Consider the following 14047-nt stretch of genomic DNA (forward strand, 5'->3'; position numbering starts at 1 on the left):
AAGCAAAGAGACATCTCAGCTCTACCAGAGACTGTGGAGGGAATGCTGTCCAACAGAAGGAAACCAGAGCAGAAGCTGGCCAAGGACCTGAGCCCACAGCTTCTCTCTCTGTGTTGTATGGAAATTCCTAGCGATCCCTAATAGAGACTGTCGACCATTCATAATCAAAGAATAAAGCAGGGACTGACAGCCACAGGACAATGACAATATGGAATCTAACTATTTTTTTCCAACTGAAACTACAATCCAATGCCTCACACTAACCAGCCCAGGGCTTTAATGAAAATCTGACTTCTGTGAATTTTCTCATTTGTGCAGCGATAAAATCTATACCTCATGGGGTTTTTACAGTAATGAAATTCATCATGATATCGCACAGTCCAAGTGTAATGGTTAACATGTGGTATATTCATGACTTTGATTTAGACAAAGATTTCTTAGATATGATACTAAAATCCTGATTCATAAACAAGAAGTGTCTCATAATTCAATAATAAGACTAAAAGCTCAGTTGTAGGCACACAAGTGGATAGAAATACAACTCAAGGGCTGGAGAGATGGCTCATCAGTTAAGAGCAATGACTGCTCTTCCAGAGGTCCTGAGTTCAAATCCCAGCAACCACATGGTGGCTCTCAACCATCTGTAATGGGATCTGGTGTGTCTGAAGACAGCTACAACATAGAATAAATAAATAAATCTTTTAAAAAATGAAATATAACTCAAGTAATAGAGTGTTAGCCTGGCATATACAAGACCTTAGATTCAGTTGCTAGCACTATCATAACAGATTTTTAAAAGCACATAGGAAGTCTGCATTGATATCCCACTTGATAGATTGTACAAATGAACAGTGGGCTAATGGTAATAGTTATCATTGTTTGTTAGAGAAATGCAGATAAAACTACAAGATGCCTCTTCACACCCTCTGGAAAGATTAAGTTAAAAAAGACACACAAGGACACGAGGAAAACACAATCCTCATGTGTATGGGTGGTGGGGATGGGAAATGGTGTGGCCATTTGGAAAACCAATTAGCATTTGTGGCAAGCAGCCTCCCAAATGCCTCCCAGTTGGCAGAAGAGGCGTCATTTCTGTGCTTAGGTTATATAAGATGGTGACTTGGATCTTGCTTTCTCTCCCATCCTGATGCTTTGTGATTCTCCGGTAGGTGAGCTGGATAGCTCAAGGGGCAGGGAATTAGAGCCAGTGCCTGGCCAAGCTCCAGCGGGGAGAAAAAATGAGGCCTTTGGTCTGACAACTGTTAAGACTGACTCCTGACCATGGCCATTAGTGAGTTTTGGGTTGTCTCTTCTCTTGTCAAGTTTTCAGAGGAGACAGCAGTTCAGGTCAGTGTCTCCATCAGAATCTTGGGAGAGCCTATGAGACAGAGAACCCAGTGGTGCTTCTGAGACAACCCATTTGCATTGTCTCCAAATGGTTCAGGGTTGTGGTCATTTCTTACCCATCATTTGGTACCCAAAATAGGCAGTTCCCTAAAAAAATTAAAAAAAATTAAACATAAATAGACCAAACAACCCTGGAATTCCACTCTTAAATGCCCACTTGAAACGAAAGCACATACTCACATAAGACCTATATAATAATGTTTGTTGTGACATTATGCTTATCCACTTGTGAACTGTGCAAACTGGTTTGTGTCAACAATGGAATCCTACTCAGATATCAAACAAAGCAGAACGAAGCCAGGAAGGATGGCACACGGCTTTAATCCCAACACTCAGGAGTCCGAGACAGGCAGGTCACAAGCTCAAGGCTAGCTTGATTAAGATAAAATACTAAATTAAAAAAGAAGCAAACCAGTGGTACTTATAACACCACAGATGAACTTCCAAAACATCTTGAAAAAAGGGAGGCAGAAGTAAAAGACTATAATTTGTATTATTCCATTTGCATGAAAGTCCAGAAGTGGTGACACTATAGAGATGGAGTTCAGAGTAGTGGCTTCCTGAGGCTACAGGTAAAATGACAGTTAGCTGCCAAACAGGTACAAGGGAGCCTGTGATGGGGCAGACATGGCCTAAAACATGGTGGTAGTTATAGAATGCTAAGTTCACCTAAAGAATAGCCACTGAACACACGTAAGACAAGATAAATTAAAACTAACCTAAGACTGCTTTAAAAAAGAAATCTTGGGCCAGGAAGAGGGCTCCCCCAATAACGGTGCTTCTGCACACACCTGGCGACCTGAAGTCCATCCTCAGAACCTAGGTAAAGGTGAGAGTGAGGAACCGGCTCGACCTCCACACACGATGCAGCATGCTTTCTCCCACAATAGTAAATAACAAATAAATAAATGAATTTAAAAAGAAATCTATTAATTAATTAATGGTTATAGCCCTTGCATCCGAGGCAGCAGAAGGACATGGGGAGGTGTTCACACGCATCCAGGGATGATGGCTTTAGTGCTCTCGTAAGACAAGAGAAGAAACTAGAGTTACTTTTTCTGCAAGACCTCAGAAAGGAAGCGAGTGTAGCCTGAAGGACCTGAAGAGCAAGCTGACCGGGTAAGTAACAGGTCACATAAAAATGCCAGAGATGGTTCTGGGATTCAAGCAATAAAGGGGCACTAAAGGACCACACAGTTGTCTCTATAGTTTGATGGGTAGGAAGTATGGCCACAAGCCTAGAATGACTTAGGAGAAGCTAATCAAAGCCTCTCGTATTTTCTCTGCACTTCCTTGAGGAATACCAAAGGGTAACAAAGACTTGGCTGGGATTTCTGCCTCCGCGGGCGCAGGTGCAGAAAGGCTGGCTCTAACAAATCTTGTCACTGTCTTTAATGCCACCAGACCAACAAAAATAGCGAAATATCTATCATGATCCCATTTTTTACTACTTCAGTTGACATAATTAACAAATTTATTATGGGTAAGGTCACACATTATTTTTAATTATTAAACCACGGGTGTCCATATGTTACTGTTTAGACAGTGTCACTGGCTGAGGGGTATAGTTTTCAAGACTGTCATTCCTGAGACCTCAAATCTAGCTCCAACTGCAGGCAGCAAGGGGAGATTTCAACTAGGCAGCTAAATGAGAAAACATCTGTGCTTACCAGTCAAAACGAGAAAGGTCACATGTTAAACCCAGTTAATCTTGTTTATTGATGTTTGAAGGTTATTCACCAAGGGCTGGATTACCAGGGTCCTCCTTCAGGCCTGGCTCTGACATCTATATTCATTCTGCTGCATAGAGACATTTGAAAATCCAAAGCCGTAGAAATTAGACCATCACTTCTAAATGTAATTTTGCTAACTCTGAACTGGAATCCTCTGTCAACCTGTTGCTGGGCCATCAGTTAAATGCTAAAAAAGACCACCTGACCAGAGAGTCCAGGGAGGCTGACTATCCTCTTAAAAAAATGTTTTCTTAATTCCCGTCCATCCTTTTTGTATGGATAAAGCACTCAAAACATTCCTCCATCAAAACCAAGAAAAATGAGCAGTCTTGATCAGCAAGAGATAAAAATAAAAGATGGTCCTGGGGTAAGTTTGGGGACTGCAGAAGAGAAAGGAATGTTGCTCAGGGGTCAAATGCCTACCAAACCTGAGCAAGGACCTGGGTTCAATTCCCAACACTGAGGCGGGTAAAAAGGAAGGAAGGGAGGAAGGAAGGAAGGAAGGGAGGGAGGGAGGGAGGGAGGGAGGGAGGGAGGGAGGAAAGAAGGAAGAGGGTGTGTCTATCTGGGCCTATCTCAGGATTTTTCACAATTAGCATATATTTTTCTCTATCTAAGCAGAAAACAAGATTGTTTACGTTGGAACTACAACATGAAAATAATCATTTAAAGAAACATTGAAGACAAGAGCCCTGCAGAGATGGTTCAATAAGTAAGAACATTCTCTGCTTTCCCAGAGGACCAGGGTTCAGTCGTCAGCACCCACACCAGGATCTCACAACTGCCTGAAGCCCTCGTTCCAGGAGATCCCTGTTCTGGTGTCCCTGGGCATCTTCACACATATACACTTAGGCACGAGCGCACACGCACGCGCGCGCACACACACACGCGCGCGCGCGCACACAAGAAGTGATTTTTAAAAGTGAGCCCTAAGACTTTATATACTTCGGTCAGATCTTGTTAATCGTTTCTGCTCTGATAGGCATGTATAAAACGTATAAAACATATACATGCCTATCAGCATGAAACGTGCCTTGCTACTGAGAGATCTTTCCCAAACCCCGAGGTGTAAGGCTGCAGATGCTGCCCTATATCTTTAAATCAGCTCAGGCTTAAATGAAAGCTATCTCTACACTGTGCTTTGAACAAACAGTGGTTTGGCATTCAAAGTTTTTCACAAGTACCCTTAAAAGAAATTGGAAATAATATGTTTTCACCTTACACACTGAGACATTAAGAGGGTGCTAGGTTAACATTTACAATTTTTCATCATAGTTTACTCTTAAAACTCTTAAACAGAACCAGAAACATTTCTGTCTTAGATACTGGAGGTTCTGCATACATCAATTTTGTCACTTACAAAGTTTACTTTTGAGAATCACGGAACTGGGCTACAGAAAAAAATAAATTGCAAAATGTCTGTTTCTTAAGTAGACTTAAAGATTCTGTGATGGACCACATCCAGAGCTATTCAGGGGTGCATGTGTCCCATTGGCTACAGATAGAGCTGTGACCACATCTTTTTAAAAAGTTATCCTGGCTGGTGAGATGGCTCAGTGGGTAAAGGGGCTTGCCACCAAGGTTGATGATCTGAGTTCAATCCTCGGAGCCCACATGGTGGAAAGAGAGTCAGCTTTGGCAAGTTACTTTCTGACCACACATAATAAATGAATTGATAGATGTGAAAAGGCATCCAGTGAACAGCAGTATTAGTCATGAGATTTATCCCATCATAAATTAACAATCATATAAATGAGCTTTTAAAAATTTTATAGGAAGCTGGGTGACAGAGGCGTACACCTTTAATTCCAGCACTTGGGAGGCAGAGGCAGGAAGATCTCTGAGTTGGAGGCCAGCCTGAGCTACAGAGCAAGCTCTAAAGCAGGCAGAACTACACAGAGAAACCTTGTCTCATATATATATTCCCGTAACCTCTATTTCCAGTTTTCTTTCCCAATAAAATCTCATCCCAGTGTTCTGCTTTTAAGAGCTGTAGCCTAGGCAGGCAGTGGTGGCGCACGCCTTTAATCCTAGCACTTGGGAGGCAGAGGCAGGTAGATCTCTGAGTTCGAGGCCAGTCTGGTCTACAGAGTGAGTTCCAGGAGAGCCAGGGCTATACAGAGAAACCCTGTCTCAAAAAATCAAACAACAACAACAACAACAAAACAAACAAGAGCCATAACTTCTATTGCTCTGTACCTACACACTATAAACATCTTGGTATATGTTTCCTCATTAAAATTACACAAGAAAAATAATTTTTCACTTACTTTTTGTTGCAATGAGGTGCCACATGTTAAAAAAAAACTCGTATGTATCAAATTTTGTATTGTATTTTTTTATTGTTTTTGAGGCAGGGTCTCTCTATTTAATCCTGACTGTCCCGGAACTCACTAGGTAGCCCAAGCTGGCCTTAACTCACAGTGATCGGTCTGCTTCAACAGATTATAAATAGTAGTATAAGCATTGTAGGTATGCTCAATGCTTTCCTCCATCAAATTATTATGACAATAATTAGCATGAAATTGATTAAATAATATAGCTATAGTTATTATTAAGTAATTATTAAGTATAAAAATGGTAATAATTAGTAATCTCTCTCTATTAAGAAATTGATTTTTCTGTTCTTCAGGCTGGGCTAAAACTTGCTATGTAGCCAAGGCTAGCCTAAAACTCACACTGCCCTGTGTTTGCCTCTTGAATGTTGGTACTGCAGACATGTTCAGGCAACGTTTCTGAGAAAAGCAGAGTGGATATAATTTGTGGAATTTTGGTCAACAAAATTATCTAACTATCCAAAAAGATAGTTAGATAGTCACACTGAAAGTTGTCACCTTAATGATGGTAAAAGATGAACCTTTCTTTAATGAGTTGGAATAGGTTTGTTTGAAAAGGAGAATATCAACCTTTGTAAGACCAGTTTCAGGAAAAGAACACACTGAAGTCAAGAACCTAGAAATTATCTTAAAATCATCCCCACCCACCAAGGTTTGAAGGTCGTTGCTAACAAAGATCATGTTGTCAGGCTGGAGAGATGGCTCAAGGCTGAAGCTCACTCCTCCCAACCCCCAAAACATATCGCCAAGATGTCTTTACCTGCTCATCACTTGATAAAACAACAATTGTCTAGTGAGCACTTGTCCACAATGCTGGGATGAATGAACAGGTGGATGGATGGATGGATGGATGGATGGATGGATGGATGAGTGGGTGGATGGATAGATGGATGGATGGATAGATGGATGGATTGATGGATGGATGGATGGATGGATGGATGGATGGATGGATGGATGGATAGATAGATGGATGGATTGATGGATGAATGGATTGATGGATGGATGGATGGATGGATGGATGGATGGATGGATGGATGAGTGGATGGATGGATGAGTGGGTGGATGGATGGATGGATGGATGGATGGATGAGTGGGTGGATGCATAGATGGATGGATGGATAGATGGATGGATGGATGGATGGATGGATGGATGGATAGATGGATGGATTGATGGATGAATGGATTGATGGATGGATGGATGGATGGATGGATGGATGGATGGATGATGGATAGATAGATGAGAAGGTGGATGGATGAATGGATAGGTGGATGGATGGAAAGGCAAAAAATGAAAGTAACAAACACAGACATTTACTGTCTACCCAGAACTCTGATATTAAAAAATACAAATAGGTTCATGGGATGTGTCTATAGTTCCAGCCCTTGGGAGGCTGAGGCAGGAGGATCATTCTAAGTTCGAGGTCAGCCTGGATAACATAATGAGTTCTAAGATAGACTGGGACCTTGCTTTTGAAGAAGAGGAGGAAGAGGAAGAGGAGGAGGGGGAGGAAGAGGAGGAAAATTCTTTAGGGCACAATAACCTGCAGTAGACCCCTACCATAAAACAGTATAGATAGTCAAAATGGAGCTATAACATGGTAGTGATTGGCCTTTATCTCATGGAAGTGGGTAAGGAGTAGCTGCTATGTGAGACTTTAGGGATTTTAATGTGACACGCATCTCATGCCAACTGTGCCCAGGTGGAATGTCTCTGTTCTTGTTGTATACCTTTTGTGACAGTACACACAACACTGACTATATTCATTACTTCCATGATAATGAGACCTCTATACTCTATAAGTTCTACATCCTATTTGCTATGTTAGTGGAGAGATCTTATCTCTCACATCATTGTCCTTTGCAATAATTAGAAATAACAGCCGCCACCCTGCTCCCACGTGCACACACAGCGTGAGAGCCAGGTAAGAGCGTGTTCAGCTCCTAGTCTAGCAGTGAGCTGGTGACGCTGAATGGTTACCATGGGTTGGGGAAAGGCTTGTTGATTTCCGTGCTATAAATACTCCACCACAGCCAGTTTCAAGCTACCAATGCAAAGCCTGCCAGCTCACAAAATTCCTGAAGATTTCACAAGTGACTTACACGCTGGCTCTGGCACACCGCCGGGATCCCCTCTGTCCCTCAGCAGGGTTTTCTCACATGGTAGCAAACTGCACGGAGAGCCATCATGGGCCAGTTTCCCTAGCTAATGCCAAACTTTATCTGAGCCCAGAATTCACTTGGCAGGAGCAGCTGCTGTGACATGCATGCTCCTGTGGGTGTCATGTGTCCATCAGCCTAAGAAGAGATGCCAATACCGTCATACCACAGAGACCATGGTGAAAAGAGGTGGCAATCTCCCCAAAGAGCCCCCAGAAAGAGCAGGTGGATGTCTATTCTTTTAACCCTTTCAACTGTCTATTCTTCTGCAGATAGCATTCCTTTAACTTAACTGTGCTTCATGGGTTGGCAAGAGAGAGAGGGGGGGGAGGGAAGGAAGGAGGGATGGAGAGGGAGAGGGAGAGGGAGAGGGAGAGGGAGAGGGAGAGAGAGAGAGAGAGACCAGAGATGCCTTTGTTTTTGTCAAGAAGATTCAAGGAGAGACATCTTGGTTTTATCACTAACACAACCACAATTTGACACTGGGGAAGCTGTGAGCCTGCCCATCACAACGCATACAGAAGAAGTAGATTTCTGCAGGGGCACACTGCTGATGTTGTGAGATAACTCCTGCATCCCATGAGCAGGGGGGTGTGCTCTGGGCTCAAGAGATGTAATATATTGATAAGACGTGGCACTTCCTTTCAGGGCAGGTATTTGCGTGCACGGAGCGATACTGCTCGCTGAGCTTTGGTGAACAGAGGTGAAGCTGAATTGGTCTCTCCCAGCTGCTCCAAGCACCCCTCCCACACACAACATACAGCATCATTAGCATCCATAAGTCGCAAAGGTGGCTTGTTTTTCCTCCCTTCGGGGGCATCAGAGTAGCTTGTGTTAATGTTTCTTATAAGCACAAGATGATCACAGACATCAGAAAGGCTCAAGGCTTCGCCACTGGTGTCAGATGCCTGTGCCGTGGGCCTGCAATCTTAGCACTTGGGAACAGGAGCCTGAGCCACAGTAGAAGGCTAACTTTTGTTACGGAGTGAGCTACAGGTTGGCCTTAACTACAGTCCGTGTCGGAGCTCCTTTTTCCAGTCCTCCTCCCACTCCAAACAGGAGCCGTGCTGTGGAAAGCTACCAAGGCATGGAGCTATGTTTTCTGAGGAAGAAACAATTTTTTTTTTCCTAGCAAACTTTCCAAGTTCCCATCTTTATCTTAAACTATCCCTCGGGTGCCACCATAGAAAATATTTAAGGCCTTTCAACAAAGTATCAAGTTCAACTTTCCTCTTGGAACCAGGCAAGACCTAAATAGATATATTGAGGGCCAGAGAGATGGCTCAGCAGGCAACGGTGCTTGCTACCAAGTCTGAGGACCTGAGTTCAATCCCAAGATCTGCATGGCAAAGGGGAAAAAAAAAACCTGACTCCCCAAAACAATAAAAGTCTCTGAAAACCAGGGTTAGAACCGGCCCACGTTTGACTTCAGCGTGCCCAGGGATACCTCGGGTAGACACCATGAAGCTACGGAGCACCCTCCCAACGAGGTGGAAGCCCCGGTTCTTCCTTTCGTTCTTCACCCGAAACTGGATTCTCATCATCTCCACTTTCCACATAGGAAGCAGAAGGAGTTTGCCATGAGCACGCTTGTTAGGCTGGCACGATCTTTGAAATTTTAGGGACGCTGAGTTAGGCCACCAGTGTCCTGCGTTTCCTGTCTTACTGGGTCCCTAATTTTTGCAGTCCCTATCCAGCCACTGTTAGCCTTTGGAGCCAAAACAGGCTCCTGGCCCCAGAGAGCTGGCGCTAGAATCTTCCTTGCTGAGCTGTTGGCCTGGACATCCTCACTGGGCGGGGGGCGGGGCCTCACTGGAGGAAGTGCGAGGAGTCCTTGAAGGTTTAGTGGGGTCCTAGCTCCTTCCTCTCCGTCTTTTTGTCTCTTGCCAACCATGAAGTGAACAGCTTTGTTCCACTGGACTCCCTGCCATGATTATCTTGTCACGAGCCCAAAGTGATAGGGCCAAGAGAAGCCCTGGGCTGAGACCTTAGAGCTTATAAACCCGACTCAACCTTTTCACTTAATGTTTATGATTGTTTTGTTGTTTTGTTTTGTTTTGTTTTGTTTTGTTTTGTTTTGTTTTGTTTTGTTTTGTTTTGTTTTGTTTTGTTGAGAAAGGGTCTTAGGACATAGTTCATAGAGGCCTCAAACTTATTTTGTTGTCAAGGCTGGCCTTGAACTCCCGATTCTCCCGCTTCTGCCTCCTAAGTGGTGAGACTATAGGCCTGTGCTACTCTCCTCTTTTTAATTTTTTCTTCCCCCTCTTTTTAGTGAAAATACATTTATAAATACAATTATAATTAGTTCGAATTCAACACACTCCGGGTAGGTCTTAGCTTCTACAACCTTTCTAAGGACACTTAAAAGAATGTTCCCATCGAATTTAAATATACAGGATTCTCCGAATGTTTTCTATAATTCTTACTACATCATAGCTACATCTTCCTACTTAAAATTTATAAATATAATCCTAACTCTGGCTTCAACATTGGACTGCCATGCACTGTTTTGTTGTTTGATGATGATGATGATGGTGACAATGAGTTTGATTATCATATGGTCCAGGCTGGCCTTGATCCTCCTGCCTGTGCCTCCTAAAGTCTGGGTCACAGGCCTATGCCACAATGCCCAGCTAACGTTCCTCTCCAGTTTTGTAAGTCTTATTGTTTGGCACGTATAATCCGAACACGCTGATGGTCTTTCTTAAAGCAGTGTGCCCTGCTAACTACCCTTTTCAAAGGCAAATTACTCACACTTTTGACATTTATAGTGTCTGAGTCAGTTTGAAAGTTAATCACGATCACAGAATAATCTTTCAACACCGGTGTTATTCTATTAATTTCTTTCTAAGACAATTTTAAAGGAGCGTGTTACCCTGCTTCTTCCTGATTCCCAAGTTGCTTAGAGTAACAGATCACGACCTCAAATTGCTACCAAGAACTGCATGACACTTCCTGACGCCACCAACTTGGAAAGTTGAACGTTTACAGAATTTAAACGGGTCGGTTTAATTTTTATTTTTTTTTAATATTTTGAGACAAAGTCTCTATATATCCAAGGCTAGCCTGGAACTTTCTATTAACCCAAGTTAGCTTCAAACTCACAGAGATTCTCCTGCCTCTGCCATATGAGTATTTTAAATTCTTATTGTTGCATGAGAACTATCTGTTTCCATGTTTATGTTGGAGTACTAACTCTGAGGTTATTCAAAACCCTGCAGATATCCCAACATGGATTATCGGTTCCCAGACCAACCGCTGTGTAGAGGTTGCTGTCGTCCCAAATAAAAACTTACTGTGGTGACTACCAGAACTCAGAAGCCCTAACCTAGAAAAGTGTGGGCACAGCTTTGCCTCATCCTGAATGTAACCCGATGGATGTCCCCATCGAGAAGCTGCCGAATCAGAGCCACCATGCGCCTTTCCTCAGCACACACGACCACATCCTGCGCAGCAGTATTTGCTGACTCTGTGGTTAAAAACTGGCACGAATTAATGTATAGCTCGGCAGATCAGGAATATGCGCTAAAGCTGTGATTTGAATCTCAGAAATTTTAGACAAGGAACTCAATTTCTTGGTCATGAGTGATCGGGCAAAAGAGAGAGTCTGAGAAGAAAACACTTTTCTTCGGAGAAATATGTAGGAACACACGCAATTAACCCAGGGCTTTCTTTTAGTCATACAACAAACATTTATTGCACATCTACTATGGGTGAGGTACCTACTAGTAAAAAAGATGTCCTAGATGCCAGTCAAGAAAGAGGGGAAGGAGAATGACAGTTAACGGATACAGGAGGAGAGTTATCTGTTGCTAGGCTAGCACTGCAGAATAAAATGCAGTTAAAGTGTTGACCAGGTTGTCAGGGAAACCTCTAAAGAAATGATATTTTAGATGAGATCCCAGTGACATTCGCAAGGCAGCAGTGGATGAGACTTGTCACCATCATTTATTTGCATGACATAAGAGCATTGCAAACAAGCACTCCGTGCTGAAATTCAGTGCACACACCAACAAAAGCCCCAAAGTTCAGTCTAGAATGTTTGAATAGTGGAATACAGATTTTTTTTCCTTCCTGCTTTTGGTCTTTTTTGTTTTGTTTTGCTTTGAAATTTTTTTCTTCTTGCTTTCCTCTTCTATGAACCTTACAGACTAAAGTACATTGCAAAGATGTATTTGGTCTTTGTTCCGGTTCTTTCTTCTAGGCACACAACTCCTAAAACTCGTGTGGTTTCTTCGTGATCATGAGATGTTGTGATTCACAACAAAACCCTTTCACTATTCATGAGTTTATGCTAATGAGGTGACTTAGGTTGGGACCCCAGGCTCACCCACTGATCTCTGGGAAAGAACATGAAGGGCTGGAGATCCAAATAAAATCTTGGACAGTGAACTTGAGAGGCTCCATGCTGGGGAACACACGGAGGTGCTGTTGGGAACGGGGGACATGCCTGGAGAAGGCATGAGAGTTCTACCTGCTTCCTCCCAAGCCCTGGCCTGTGCTCCCTTCCATTTGACTGCTTCTGAGTCGAATGATTTATAATAAAGCATTAACAGTAAGTAAAGCGATGTCTGTGTGTTTGTCCAAGCTGCACCGGGCTCTGTACTGTGGCTGATGTCTGAAGCAGGGGGCTCCCTTATAAGATGGAAGCCTTAACCCACTGTGCCCGTCCCAATCCTGGGAATTAACGCCAGAACTAAACAGACACTCAACAACTAAAGCTCTGCCTTTGGTTGTCAGTGTGGAAAACACCTCAGAACTGGTGTCCGAAGCAGGACTTGACAGCTCAGCTGTGGCTTACAGAAAAGGAAAAAAAAGGGTGGGGGGGGGAGTACTGAACCTTTGATTCCTGGGTGGCTGTATTGTTACTCAGGGTGTGGGGCCACAACGACAGTGTTCCAATCAGCTACTAAAGGCAAAAGTTACCAATGGCCAACTCCCAAGGCACTGGGATGTCCAAGGATGCAGCTAAGATGAGGAGTAAGATGTTTAACCCTTTGGCTGCTATTGTAATAGTTAAATTATAGGCAAAGAACGCATTGGATCAAGTCTTGAAGCCAGACCAAGCTCAGATTACATCTGACCTGAGCTTTGGATATTAGATTCCATGCTGTGTCTCTAAAGGGAAAAGAAATCACGCAGGAACAAGATGCCGCCTGTGTCTGGACAAGGGCTACAGAGACAGATCCACGGCTTAAGCACCTGCTACACAAGCAGAGGATCAGAGTTCAAATCCCCAGCAGCCATGTAAAAACCAGGCAGGTGTGGTAGCTCAACTGTGACCCCTGCATCAGGGGCAGAGACAGGGGATCTCCCCGGCAAACTGACTAGCTAGACTAGACAAGCGTCAAGCTCTGGGTTCAGTGGGAGAGCCTGCCTCAACATAGAAAGTGGGGAGCAATCAGTCAAGACGCTCCATCTTAACCGCTAACCCCCACTCACCCGTGTGCTTCTGCAGTGTTTCCACACACATGCATGCATGCACACACACTTGGGGTGCCAAGAGAGAGAGAGAGAGAGATCCAGGTATGGGAGGGTACAACCAAGAAATGAAGCCAGGGGTAGAGTGTGGGCGGAGTGACGTTATTTTGTAAGCCTTTATGGTCAACCTCCTGATGAACCCTTACTAGAATGAACTGTGAGCTTATTTAGGGGTGGTATTTTAACCCTTCATTTTTCTTTTTCTTTCTAGCTGGCAATGGAACCCAGGACCTTGAGTGTGATAAGTACACACTCTACCCTGAGCAAAGCCCTCTAGCACTGACTCTTCCTGCTGCCAATAGTCAGGCATGCGTGGGCTGATTCAGGATCCCCAATCACGGACTATTCCTGAGGAAACTACCAGCCTGGAAGATGGGATGAGCCACTGTTTAACTTGCAGTCACCTACCTAACTCCTCTCATAAGCCAAGGGGATCGTCCAGATAGAACAGCAGCTATACCTCCCATTCAAGCCATGCAGGGCTGGCTTTATGGTTGGCTGGATAGCCACCTGCTGAATAGGCCCAGAACCAGGCCACAGGAAATGCCAAAGTTAAGCATGCATGTGAGAATGTACAGAGACATGAAAAGGAGGATTGGAAGGAAGAAGATAGTTTCCTTTATTATGGTGCCATGAAGAACGCACCATTGGTGTTAAGATGACGTGTAAAACTCTTTCCTGGAGTTTCTGTGAGAAAGGCAAGGCGGAGCCAGAAGTTTAGGGGAGGTTACTTAGAATGCTCTTGTTGGGGCAGAGGATTGGTTTCTGGCTGTCCAGTAAGAGGCCTTAAGTTGATTTAAGACTTGGTGTAGGAGCTGGAAATAAGGATGTAATTGTTGGTGTAGACTCGGGAGTAGTTGGTTTGAGCATGAAAACCCCAAAAAAACAAAAACAAACTCCCCATCAAGAGCATTATAGTCTCCCCCTGGGTTC

General features: G+C 43.7%; 1 protein-coding gene across 2 annotated transcripts in view; it reads right to left on the minus strand.

Moving 5' to 3' along the window:
* Positions 1 to 14047, minus strand: part of Ikzf3 (IKAROS family zinc finger 3) — an 81422-nt gene that overhangs the window by 37418 nt on the left and 29957 nt on the right. The gene's annotated exons all lie outside the window — the stretch shown is intronic.

The sequence above is a fragment of the Mus musculus genome, chromosome 11, assembly GCF_000001635.26.
Source record: "Mus musculus strain C57BL/6J chromosome 11, GRCm38.p6 C57BL/6J".
In the NCBI taxonomy this organism is placed as follows: domain Eukaryota; kingdom Metazoa; phylum Chordata; class Mammalia; order Rodentia; family Muridae; genus Mus; species Mus musculus.